The 14,405-nt window shown below is 37.4% G+C and overlaps 1 pseudogene; it reads right to left on the minus strand.

The window, feature by feature from the left end:
• Window positions 1-3,403: 3,403 nt before the first annotated feature.
• Window positions 3,404-11,202, minus strand: LOC133317298 (zinc finger BED domain-containing protein RICESLEEPER 2-like; annotated as a pseudogene).
• Between the last annotated feature and the right edge of the window lie 3,203 nt (window positions 11,203-14,405).

A 14,405-nucleotide genomic window follows, 5' to 3' on the forward strand; every position in this document is an offset into this window, starting at 1 on the left:
ATATTAATTTGTAACTTTTTAAATATATCTAAGAACCTGGCATATTGTTGATTTTGGGCTTGTTGCTTGAGCTTCATAGGATAAGGAGGTTTCTCAAAACGAGAAAAATCCATCGGTTGCTTTGAAGCTTCCGCAACTTTCTTCTTTGCTTTTTCTTTGTCTTGCCTTGCAGGTTCTTCCTTTTCACTGGCAGATGCTTCTTCTTCTTTCTCATGCTGAACCGATTTTGGCTTTTCTTGAGGAGTGATTACAATTCCACTCCTAGTCACAATGGACTTACAGTCTGCCTTTGGATTCAAAATTGTATCTCCTGGGAACTGTCCTTGAGCTCTTTCAGCCAACTGCCTAGACAACTAGCCTATTTGACTCTCCAAGTTTCGGATGGAAGCATCCTGGTTCTTGTGGTAGGCTCTGGTCTCATTTTTGTGATCATTAGTAGTTTTGGCTAGTTGTATCATCGCTTTCTCCAATTCGGATGGCTTTTTTTGTGGCAGAGGAGGAGGTTGCAGATAGTTGTTGGATTTATAATCCAAGCCGCTCCCTTGATTCCTCCTTTGAAAGTTATTCCCTTGGCCGCCATTCTGATTCCTCTGGTAACTTTGGGTATTCTGTGGTGGCCTTGGATCATACCAAATTCCATTGACCTGGAATGGTTCAGCTCCATTGAATGTAGGGCACTCATTAGTATCATGCGGCTCCTTGCAATACTCACAGTTAAATACATTAACTTTAGATGTTGAGATCTGCATCTTGTCGAGCTTGGCATTCAGACTGGCTAGCTGTTGAGAGATTACTTTTTGCTCAGCTAGTGCCGCATCATTGTTCCCCAGTTGTAAGATTCCCCACTAGGGTTGAACTGGCTGAATTTCCATTGAAGCATTATCGGTTCTCGCCAAGTAATCAATCAGTTCCAGAGTTTCAGCTGTTGTTTTCCTTCCTATGGTTCCACCGGCTGCACCGTTGACAACTGGAGTCGGGTGTCATCCCATTGTAGAAGACCTTGACCTTCTTGTCACCAGAGAAGTCATATTGAGGGCATTTTCTGATCAACTCCTGGAATCTAGTCCAGGACGCACAGAGAGTCTCTCCCGGCTGCTAAATGAAGTTGGTGATTTCATTCACCAACTTATTGTACTTTTCCCGAGAAAAATGCTCAGCAAAGAACTTAGCGGCTAACTCTTCCCATGTTCGGATACTGTTAGGAGCTTGTCGATCTAGCCATCTGAGGGTTTTTTCGGTCAAAGCAAAAGGAAATAGCCTGAGTCTGATTGCATCATCAGACACTCCTAGATGCTTAGTGGTGTCACAGATTCTCAGAAATCTGTCCATGAAGTCGTGAGGATCTTCGTAATCCTCTCTACCGAAAGGGTTCTTCTCCACCAGGTTAATCAGAGACAGATTGATGTCAAAGTTGTTGGCATCTATTTGTGGCCTGACAATGCTAGAGTTCGGCCTAGTGAACATGGGAGCTAGAATTGACTCCATCAACTCTCCTCTGGGCGGTGGATCACGGGCAGCCATTACTAGTTCTGTGTGTGGCTCAGAACTTGAAGATTCTTCTTGCTTCTTTTGCTTGGCTTGCTTCCGATTTTTCTTTGCAGATCGATTTCTGGATCAAACTGTAAAGAATCTCGATCTACTTTACCACGCATAAAATACAGCAAAAAGATCACTAACAAAACAAAATCCAATCAAGAAATTCAAAAGTTAAGAATAAAATTGGCGTAGTCAATCCCCGGCAACGGCGCCAAAAACTTGTTGCGTAAAATTGGCAAGTGCACCGATCGTACCAAGTAATAAAAAGTGAGTAAGAATATCGTCCCACGATGATTGAGGCACCAAATTTAATTTAACTATTCTTTTCTTATTGGATTAACAAAAAGAGATTTTTGAAATAATTGTGTTGTGACAATTGTGAACTATTCAAAAAGAAGTTTGAAAACTTAAAGTAAAAGGTTGAGATTGAGAAAAATATATAAAAAGATATTGCAGTAAAGGACTCCAACACTTTTCCGATCCCCACCTTGTAATATTGATTAATGTTTATATTTAATTGCCCAATTGATCAAACAATTCACCATCTAATAATTAATTAGTTAATCCCTAATCCCTTAGTGATTTCTGACCCTTCTTCCTGTCTTGTGGCGCGATCCGCGCCATCTTCATGCTAATCGCGTGAAGTAATGGTTTGAAACCTAGCTCGCTTTCATGCTTTTCTCCTGTAAAAACATATAAATAGCGTGAAAGCGTGTCTGAAGAAAATTTATCAAGGATTTGTTAGAAATACAACTTTTTATCAATGAATTACTGTTAAATCCTTGTTCTTTTTGCTCTGGAAAACCTATATGCTCAAGGCATATCAAACAATTCTCAGATTTAGATATTGTTGTCCCCAGCAATAAATAAAATCAAACATCAAGCAGCAATGACAACATCAAGAACATTATTAATATTCAGAATCCCAAATTTCACATCAATTGACCAATGTTTTGTTTTTCGTTTAGTGCCTCAAGTCCTTCCTAAACCATAATTATAGCATATTAACCCTCATTATATTTGTATTTATACTTTCCAACAGTAACACTGACTCCCTAGGGTATCATACCCTAATTTGGGATTTCCAACGACGCATCAGAACTGGTTTCTGGTCTTTCTGACAAGGGGTAATCAATTACAATATAGGGGGTAATCGATTACTCCACACGATAATCGATTACCATGAACAGGGTAATCGATTACTCCATATGATAATCGATTAACATGCATAGGGTAATCAATTACCACGCGGACAAAACACGAAAAATGGAGATTTTTCTGCATAATCCGCGGGTTCCATGGCTTCCAAGGGTCCAAGGTCCAATTTTTCATCAAACAAAAGTTCAAATCACATGCTTAAACATAACTATACCATATTTTACATGATTCATTAAGATTTCCAATTTTTACTTCACAAACTAACTCATTTTCATGAATCTACAAGGGGAATGGTTTGTAGTTACCTATGGACCTTTGAAAATAGAAAAATGGGGAAGCTTTGAGGACTTTGAAGGTGCTCTAAGCTTCTGACTTAGTGGTGCACGAAAATCCCACTCTAAGGTAGGTTCTTTCTTCACAAAGTTTGGTTCTTGGAGCTTCCTAGAATGTATTCATAACTCACACACTCAGAACTCAAGTGATCAGCCCTCCCTCAATGCAAACAGAAACTTAAAGCCTCAAGACATGATTTTTCCCTCACAAGACTCAAGTTTTACAAAGAGTGGTGATAGTTCAATGGCATAAGATTAAAGAAATATGGTGAAAGGTGGATTCTTGGCTATGTTCAATCACAAAGCCCAAGTTTTTTGGTACAGTAAAGGCCATAGCCCAAGGAAAACGAAAGAAAAAACACAAAAGAAAAAACTCCTCAATCAAGGGCTCTGCTGCAACTACTAGTAGCACCCAATCTATCAGAGTTGATGAGAAGCATTAAATCAGCATCTGGATTTGGGCATAAATGAGGTCCCCAAGGGAGGGAGGGAGCATTATTGGCTAACCAATCAACATACTTGTTACCATCACGCTTCACATGGAGAAATTCAATATTCCAATCCTTAATCATCCAAGCTCGAATCCTAACTACAATGGGTAGTTCTCGAGCGTCATTACTAATACTGGTAAGCAAGTTAATAGCAAGAGCAGAGTCACTCTCAATAATAACTTTTTTGGTATTAAGATTCCAAAAAAACTCACAACCTTTGAGGATAACCCATAATTCAACTTGGAGGGGAGAACAAGAGCCCAAAAAAAATTGGAAACCACTAATCTAAGCACCATCAGAATCTCTACAGATCCCCCCACAAGCAGCCTTGCCCACAGTGGCAGCTCTATCCACATTCATCTTAAACCAATCTATAGGAGGTCGAACCCAGAAAGATAAGGAAGAGTTTCCTGTTCTGCTGGTCATAGGAATTGTAGTGGAGTTCTTTTCTTTCACCCGATTTAATTCAATAAGAAAATTCCCAATCAAGTGGTTGCTGTTATCTAGTCTTTAGAAAGTATCATCATGAATTTCTTTATTTCTCCACAGCCACAAGAACCAACAGGTAACAAAGAAAAGGTCCCTCCAATCAGTACCCCTGTCATCAAAATAATCAATATTTTTTTAACCAGGAAGTCAGATCCATGACAGAGAAGAAAAAAGAAGGCAAGAGATGACAGAATTGAGAATTCCAAACCCTTGCTGCCCAAGGGCAATCTTTTAAGGCATGGAGAATTGTTTCCACCTTATCCAAACAAGAATGGCATTTATCAGTACCATTACCCCACACAGCATATTTGTTTTTAGTTAGAAGATGACCATGTGACATTTTCCAAATCTGAAACTTAATTTTTTTCGGACCCTTCCACTTCCAGATTATGTTCCAAGGGAAATCAGATGATATATCATTAAAATCCATAATTCTAGAGTAAGCATGCTTGACCATAGAAGATGATGGATTTTTATTCGACCAGGAGAGACAGTCCCTACCATCTATAGACGAAGGAGAGGGATAGCAATGATTCTGTTTATAACAGATTGGTCAAAGAAACTATCTAGAAGGTTAAAGTTCTAGTTCCCTGAGTCTTTTCTGATGCAATCCACCACCAAATCATTCAGCAAGAGGGGATGAGGAGGTTGATTAGCAGTACTCAGGAGATTAGGAATGCCACTGATCGAATTGTCAAACCAGAAATGAACTTTCTGCCCATCACCAATTTCCCAGGATATCCCTTTAAGAAAATTAAGCCAGATTTTGCAAAGACTCTTCCAAAGGCTAGAATCATAAGGTTTGCTAATAGAATTACTTTGCAAATCCTTATTTCTGCCATATTTAGCAACTAAAACTTGGACCCATAGTTGAGAGGGGGAACTAATAACAGACCAAGCTAGTTTATGGAGGAAAGCTTCATTTTGGTACTTGAGCACAGGAAGGTCGAGACCTCCAACCTGTTTGGGAGAACAAATTCTCCCAATAGATAAGATGGCTTTTTCTCTTCACAGCAGTATCACCCCAAATGAAGCTTCTCTGAAGTTTCTCAATCTCATCACAGATGCCCAAAGGAATTTGGCCATTTTGCATATGGAACATAGGGATGGAGGAGATGACAGACTTAGCAATAATCACTTTCCCTGCCATAGAGAGATTTTGCTTAGACCAGCCATTTAATCTGTTATGAACTCTCCATAATGTCACTGAACATGTTTTTGTTAACTCTTCCATGTTTCATCATAGTCCCTAAATATCTGCCAACATTTTTTGTAGGAGCAAAGCCACACAAATCAACAATTTTCCTAGCCAGGGTATTAGGGGTGTTCGCGGTCTGGATTGGATCGGTTTTGAAGCAAAAAATCATCTGATCCAATTCCTTCGGTTTGGTCATTACATCATCCGATCGGTTTGAATTTTTTTTCAAATCCGATCCAATCCGATCCAATTTTTTCGTTTTGGATTGGATCGGTTTTCGATTTTTTGAAAAGCCAAAAAAACAAAACTTAAAAGAATTATTTTTAAAAAAATGACGATGTTTCAAAACATTTCAAACGTTGATCAGAATTGGTTCACATGTCTTGTATATCAGTTAAAGGCTCAAAGAGACCACAGTTCGTCCCAAAATTAATCATGTGACATCATTATATGATCTACATGTTGATGAGAATAGTGAATATACCAATGACATTCAGTAGTATCTTTCTTCCAATTTTGTGGATATCAAAAGTTGGTGTACGGATTTTATGGCAGGTAGGATCAATCAGTCCAAAACATCTTAACTCTTACACATAGATCCAAAGGTGAAATGATAAAAAATAGCATGCATTTGGATAGCACAAGGTGAAAGAATTACATGTTCCCAAGGCCAGATAGTTCTAAGTTCTAACCTAGTATCTAGCTACCCAAGGTACGTGAATTAAACTGCTTCATCCCCCTGTTTCTAGCAAAGAAACCATCAAGTATATGCATTATCTTTTCATGACAGTACAACATACAAAATAAATGCAGTGCTTACAGCAGAATCAGCCAATTTTTGTAAGCAACAGCTTAATACATACAAATGGTAGCAGACAAGCATAAACAAACACTTAAAACTTGACAAAACTCAAGTGATCAAAATGAAAATAACTGTTACAGAATAACAAAAAAAAATGGCAAACTCTAAAGAATCCAACACTAATTAGAGATGCTGAAACCCATATCCTGCATCACAAAACAAATCAACAATAAAGTTATCTTTCATTAATTGAAGTACATGTAAAAAACAATTAAGTTATCTTTCAACAATAATTAAAATTAAAAAAATAACAACTTACACCATCAATTTTTAATCAGAATCCTCACCAGAATCATCATCAACTTCTGTATTTGGAGAAATATCTAAAATTATAATAAAATATTGTTAGTAACTTAACAGTTAAAAAATAAAAAGATGAATTAAAATTAAAAAGTTATACAACTAGAATAAAATAAATTACCTATCTCCATCTTTACAAATTCTTCTATAAGCTCTTCTACATCATTGGAAAAAGGAGTGGATCAGAACCAATTATGTGCACAAATTAATGCTTCAACTGTCTTTTGAGTAAGAGTACTCCTGTAGTTGTTAAGAACTTTACCCCCAGTGCTGAATGCAGATTCTGAAGCAACTGTAGATACTGGCATAGCCAATACATCTTTAGCTATTAGACCAAGAGTAGGATATTTGCTAGAGTTCACCTTCCACCAATTCAAGATATCAAATTTTTGAGTTCCTTTCTCTAGTGGCTCCATGAGATAGAGATCCACCTCATTTTTATCCAAGCTCTCACTCACAGTTATGTCCTTCTCAAATTCACTAGCAAATGAAGAGTCGTCAAATGCTGACAAATCAGTGTCTTGTAGCTCATGAAGATCTCTGGTGGATGATTGAGAAAGATTTTTGCCATGAAAATCTTTATAGCTGTGAAACATCTTGTTTAAAGTTTCCTTAACTCTAACACTTAAAAATTCTGCATCATCCCTTTCATAAAGCTTCTCAAAACTCCATTCCACAAATCGTAATTTATATCGGGGATCAAGTATCTCAGCAATAAAAATCATAATGTTGATATTTTTAATGTTCCCCCAATATTTGTCATGCTTAGCTTTCATTTTTTCAGCCATAGGCCCAAGTAATAGATCCATACTCCTACTCCATGTCTTTAAGTTATTCAATATCATGCAAAACTCATGAAAATATTGAGAAGAAGTCACATATAAAGAACCAGACACTTTTTCAGTGACATCATGAAAAATTTTCAAAAATCTCACAAACACCCGTGCATTATCCCAATCCTCAGTATTTGGAATTCCACCTTGCATCATTGCAAATTCAGCAACACGATATCCTAACCTTTTAAATGCCTTTTGAAACTTCAATGCACTTTCAAGCATAATATAAGTGGAGTTCCATCTAGTAGGAACATCTAATTGAACTATGCCACCTTCTTGTATCCTACAATCTTTTATACAATTCTTGAATCTATCCATACGACTAGGGGAAGCACGCACAAATCTAACAGCATTTCTTATTTTAGTAATTGAAGCATGCAACTCTTTCAATCCATCATTGACAACAAGATTTAAAATGTGAGCACAACATCTAACATGCAAATATTCACCTTTCAACGGATGTGCATTCCAATCCTCCATTCTAGCTTTCAAGTAAGCAATAGCAAGATCATTTGAGCTCGCATTATCAACAGTAATAGTGAAAACTTTCGAAATTCCCCAACCTAGAAGACACTTCTCAATTTTCCTTCCAATGGTCTCACCCTTATGATTCTTGATCAAACAAAAATTCAATATTCTTTTATGCAATTTCCAATCATTATCAATGAAGTGAGCAGTAAGACACAAATAATTAAGATTTTGCACAGAACTCCAGCAATCAGTTGTAAGACACACACTTTGATTCGGAACACTAAAAATAGATTTCAATTTTTTCTTCTCATTTAAATAGAGATTCCAACAATCTCTAGCAACAGTAATTCTTCCAGGAATATCCAGCTTAGGTTGCACAACACTTATAAAATGTCGGAATCCCTCCCCCTCCACAAATTTAAATGGCAACTCATCAACAATGATCATTCTAGCAAGAGCTTGTCTACAAGCTTCAACATCAAAAGATATACCAACAAAAGCTTTACCAATTCCTTTCCCATCTTTTTTAAATTGTTGGAGACTGAGAATTGATTGACTAGAATCATTTGAATCTCTTGGAAACTTTTTGCATTGTGATAACAAATGATTTTTCAAATTAGTTGTGCCATTTTTATGTGTATCACATGCATAAGTAGCCCCACACCATTTACATTTAGCTCTCGGATTTAATGTTTTTGGATTAATTTCTTTTTCAAAATGATCCTAAGTCCAAGACCTAGGTTTGGTAGGTTTTCTCTTACCCGAATCATCTTCTTCAGCTAAAGCTTCTCCAGCTTCTCCGCTCTTTCTTTTTTTGCCATTCCTATCCACATTTGACTTTTCTGGAACTGGAACTGAATTGGTTTGACTTTGAGGCTCATTAGTTTCAGATGTTGTCCAATTTCTGGACTCAGACTCAGCATTTTCACTAACCACCCTTTCACTATTTTCATTATTTTGTGCCTGCCGTATATGAAATAAAATAATTAATAAACATAGTTAAACTAAAATTCAAAGATAAAATTTATGCTTTATAAGTAATTAAAACTTACTTCAAACATTGTTACTATTAAGTTGCTGCCTACTCAACAAAGTAGCTTGCTAACAATGATGTAAATGTTGTCTCAATACCTGCATTATAATTGATAAGGAAATGAAAACATGTCAGAAAAATGTTAAAATAGAAAGGACATAATTTGAGATGCACATGCTAACGATGATAGTCAACTGATATAGAGCACGTATTTTTTTCTTGATTGAATACAGGTGTTACAAATACTAAGAGGTGAAGAAGATAGCTTGGAAATCATAAAAGAACAGCAGAAGTCAAAACTTCAGAGGACATACTCTGTAGAACTCCATGATGCAGAAGAGTACAACTCAACTAAGTATTTGAATGAGAGGGATCGACATATGGAGACTATTCTAGGCTCCAGTAATTCTATGAAAGAAGATAGCAATGAAAACTAGAATATATGGCCTGTGATTCAGAATTTCAGATATTGTGTCATACATGGAACTGCACAAGTTGAAATTAAAGGGCAGTGATTTATTTCGCAGAACATGATCTGATTCTACTTGGGGATCGGGAGCTGGCCAGAAAACATGGGGTTGAATAGGTTAAGGCAGAAACTTAGGTGCAAGCAGCATAATATCAAACATTACTCAACCAACAAATTTATCCATTATCAAATCAAACCAAGGCACATTATTTGATGTAAAAAAATAGTTTATTTTTTAAATCACATGGCAAATTGTTTCAGTTATTTATTTGGGTCTCATGTAGTGAAGAAGGCAAATAGCACTACAGTATATATTTTGTCAAGCATAATTACCATACCATAGAACATAGTTACATGACAGATTGACGAAGACACTCACAGATTCACACACTCATTGCATTTTAAACAAGATTGGGTATTCTTGAAAGGACCCTGCATCAAATTAGTAACAACTGCAAACATAATCTAACATGCCAATAGAATTTCTTCCGTTGTTCCACCCATTAACCACTTTAACAAACACCCATATGCAAACAACAAAAAGAAAAGGAAAAATACACTTAGTTACAAAAAAGCAGAGTAAATAAAAAAGTATGCTTGAGAACCATGATGGTATTCATGTCGAACAACATAAAGAAAAGGCAAAATGCACTCAGTTACAAAAAAAAAAAAGCAGAGTAAATATAAAAGTATGCATGTTTCACAGATAAAAAAATGCATGGCTGACAATTTTTTTTTAAATAATACTCAAAAAAATAAAGACTTTTCTAAATGCAATATCCTAAATGTCTACCAGTTCTTGCCCTGTAGCTCGGCAGACATAAACCCCAAGCATATGAAGTGACAGTGAGTAGTATCCAGTAGCATCCAACATGTATAACAGCTGGTAAGCAAATTGCAAGCCTGCATTGTAAATATCTTATGTTAGATGTTTAGGGATATCCGGACTAGAGAATTAACTGGGTCAGATAAACTGTATGAACTTGAAGAAAACATTGAATTCCTATGCAATCAAAAAATGATAAATTGCATGAACAGTGAAATTGTTAATAATTCATGATAGAGTCAATTCTAAGTCTCAGGCTCTGAGTAAATAGTGATTTCACATACCCTCACTAGTAGCACGTAACCATGGGTAGCAAATTCCAACAATTTTCTGAAGTCTCTTTCTGATGCGTGTTGTAATGGAGGAATCAACATCCAAGGTTGCCGTTGACACTGGAGGGTCTAGTTCAAAACCTCGTGGGAGTGGGACATCATATCCTTCATTTTCATCTCCCCATAGAGTGGCTTGAAGCCTAGCTTCCTTTTCCTTGTTGTAGATTGAATGCAATTTAGATTTCAAATATGGCAACACAACCTGAAAAGGAATTATTGTGAGACAGTGAATTGGAGGAATTAAGATAAGCGAAGCAATATGTTTATTTGGCTGTTTAACGGAAGAGACAAATGTTGATTTTTGAGAAGAAAGAGATATGCTATTGGTGCCAGAGCGTGAGTGACTGAGAAGAGTGAGAGACTGAGAGGACGACAAGAGTGAGTTTGGATGGATTAGGTTTAAAAATTTGGGTGGGTTTAAAACTGATGGGCTAACGCACAGGTGGGTTTAAAAATTTGGGCCGGCTATTATTTGCGATAGGTAATAGGTATAATTTGGTAAAAAAAAGTTTGGATCGGTTTGGATTGGATCGGTTTTCAACATCAAAACCGAAAACCGATCCAATCCAGTAAAATTTTTCGGTTTTTTTCGATTTTCGATTTTTCGTTTTTCGGTTATTTCGGTTCGGTTTTTGCGGTTTGAATCGGTTCGAATCGGTTTATGAACACCCCTACAGGGTATCATTAACATTTTTTGAAAAAAATATGTTGGATTTCTCTTTATTAATCTTTTGGCCAGAAATAGCTCCAAAGAGATCCAAGCACTCCATTACTTTAGTAATCTGACTTTCAGAGGCTTCAGCAAATAGTAAAAGGTCATCAGCAAAAAGTAGATGAGATATCTTAGGCCCACCCTTACTTGCTGCCATAGGGATCTAGGTTTTATTATCCACCTCCTCAGCTATGATGTGAGACAGCTTCTCCATACAAAGCACAAAGATATAGGGGGACATTGGATCACCTTGTCTAAGCCTCAACTAGGTCTAATAGATCCAGCTTTACCACCATTCCAAAGAATGTCAAATTCGGTAGAGGAAATGCAATTCATGATAATATTAACCAAATCCAAGGGAACATTGATTTCTTCCAGAATTTTTTTAATAAAGCCCCAAGAGATGCGGTCATAAGCCTTTTCCAGATCAATTTTTGTAGCAAGGAAACCACGCTTACCTCTCATTCTCCTCATAGAGTGAATCATTTCTTGGGAAATAATGATGTTGTCCTGAATATGTCTCTTTGGGACAAAACTGACCTGATGAGGGGAAATAATTTTATGCAGAAAAGGTTTCAGCTTGTTAATCAACAGCTTGCTGATTCCCTTATATAGGACAGAACACAAGGCAATAGGCCTAAATTGGGCCACTTTTTAAGGTTTGGTAACCTTGGGGATGAGGACCAACAAGGTTTTATTGATAGTTTCCAAGATGGATGGATTCTTCCAAAAATGATGAATAGAAGCCATGGTTTGACCACCAATTAGATCCCAATTCCTCTGGTAAAAATAAGCAGGAAACCCATCCAGACCATGGGCTTTTAAGGCACCCATACTAAAGAAAGCCTCCAAGATCTCAGTATTGGTAATATGGGCAACCATAAACTGTAAATCCCCTCTCTCCAGATTTGGCCAAGAATTCTTGGTTGTGTGCCAAGGTCTGTCCAGATTATCTTCAGTGAAGAGGGATTTATAAAAACAGAGAACGATGTTAATAATAGATGTTTCATCCCTCAGCAAACTGCCAGCATCATCTCTCAACTCCATAATCTTATTTCTAGCCCTTTTCACGATGGCGGTGGTATGGTAGAACTTCGTATTTCTATCCCCATCAGCTATCAATTTAAACTTAGCCTTCTGGAACCACAAGCTCTCTTCCTCTTCTAGGACAACACTGATTTCATTTTGGAGGGCTTGGTTTAAAGCTAATACCGCCTCACCATTAACCCTTTGGGACTCGGTTTGAGCCTTTTGAAGCTTGTTGATAAGGAACTCTTTTTTTTATGTGACCAAAAATATTTTTATTCCATTCCTTGAGGGGAGCAACCGGATTGGTCAGGGCTGCGAAAACATTGGAATTTCTATTCCAGTTAGATTTGAGAAAAGGAATGAAATTAACATGGTCCTGCCAAGCAGCCAAAAATCTGAACGGCCTTTCCCTCCAAATATACTCAGCAGGGTAGAGAGATAAAAGAATTGGGTTATGGCAGAGTTCAATCTAGGAAGAGTACGAGCCTTAGCTTCTCCAAATATGGTTATCCACGAAGCATTAGCACACACTCTATATAGTCTTTTAAAAACTATCTCCAGGTGAAGGCATTTAGCACCTCTCCATGTAAATTTAGAACCAGCACAACCAATGTCCATCAAATTGCAGTCATCAAGAACTTCAATAAAGTTGAGACATCTTGGCAGATTCACAGGAATACCCCTTTTTTTCTCCTTAGCATACATGATCTCATTGAAGTCACCGATTATCATCCAGGGCTTAGATAAATTACTGCTAATTCTACGGAGGTCCTTCCAAAGGTCTTGTCTCACCTCTTCTCTGGGGCTAGCATAGACCACAGTTAGAACAAAATTCACACCATTGTTGTCAAAACAGTTAACATGGATGTATTGATTCGACTTTTTGATGAGCTTAATTGAGAATTGATCTTTATTCCAAAGCAACCAAATACCCCCCATGTAACCGATAGCATCTTCAATCAAATAGGATTTGAATCCTAGCTGATTAATTCTACGCAAAGCAACTGCACCAATGATTCTGGGCTCAAGGATAGCAGCCAAACCTACTTCGCATTTTTTTGTGAAATTCCTCAAGGTAGATATGAAAGGCTTCTTAGCTGCTCCCCTGCAATTATAGACTAAACAATTCATTGATAAGGGTTAAGGTTTCCAGGGTTTAAGAGTACCTGAGAACTTAAATCACTATCATTCTCTTTTTGATCAAGATCACTTCATCCATCTCCATACACTCAGTTTTACTTGTAGTAAAAGGTTCAACATTAGCATTTGGATCAGGTGGTTCATCCTCAGAATAACCAGCTTCTGCAGCCTGCACTTGGCGAGAATTACCCTATTCCATTGAAGAATAGGAACATTCAGGGCAAGCATTGAGCTCCTCCAGCAAGTCATCAGTTTGCTTCAACTCCAAAGGATCAGAAATTTTGGCGGGCAAGCAGGGATCCAGCTTATCTTTTATATTACCAGCTGCTGTCTTCGTCTCTGTGTTATACTCTTTAGAAACAGGGGGAATGATAGGCTTCCAAACATTCTCTCTTTTGGATGACTGACTGACCGCAGGGACACCAGTAGGGCCCACATGTTGAAGAATAGAGGATCCAGGGGGAGGTTGTTGGGGACCACCACCTTTGTTTTCAATATTTGGGAAGGGCTTTTTTCTGGCTTGTTTTCGTTTGCCTTTGCTGAGAAAAGCATTTCTGGGTTTGTGGTAGTGGGTTGGTTAATCCCTTTTGAGTGACCAGGAGGGGTAGATTTTGGTGGAGTGGGTTGGTGGGATTTACCAAAGGTTTTTTTCTTCACTGTTTTGGGAAGGGCATAGGTGACCTTATTAGTCAGGTCAGCACCAAAGCTCCTGTTGTCATGATGGTTCTTTTGTGCCGTGGGAGCTTGGGTTTTTTTCTTCCTTTGAACAATCAAGTTTTCATGAATAGAGGAAGGAGGAAGCCATGGGGGATCAGCCTTGGGATCAGAAACTGACCTAGCGCTTTGTGACATTTACTATTTATATAAGTGTGCCCACTAATCAACAGTATTAGTTCTAATAGCTCTGCTAATTATTTTTATACCAAACTTTATATTCTGAACCTAGAGAATTATCATATTTTTATCATAATTTTTCGAAACACTTCATCGCTACGCGTTTTATACATAGCCGGTATTAGTTTTGACATCACCGCTCATTATTTTTACTCCAAACTTGATATCCTTGACCTAGATATTTTTCTAGGAATATTTGTATTTTTATTATAATTTTTTGGATAAATTCACTGGTACGCATATATACCGTGAAGCGGATACGACATCTGCATTTTTCACCAGAAAAATGATTTAAGC

This window comes from Gastrolobium bilobum, unplaced genomic scaffold (genome assembly GCF_033153095.1).
Source record: "Gastrolobium bilobum isolate Gb01-03AN ecotype WA unplaced genomic scaffold, APGP_CSIRO_Gbil_v1 utg509, whole genome shotgun sequence".
NCBI classification, from domain to species: Eukaryota; Viridiplantae; Streptophyta; class Magnoliopsida; order Fabales; family Fabaceae; genus Gastrolobium; species Gastrolobium bilobum.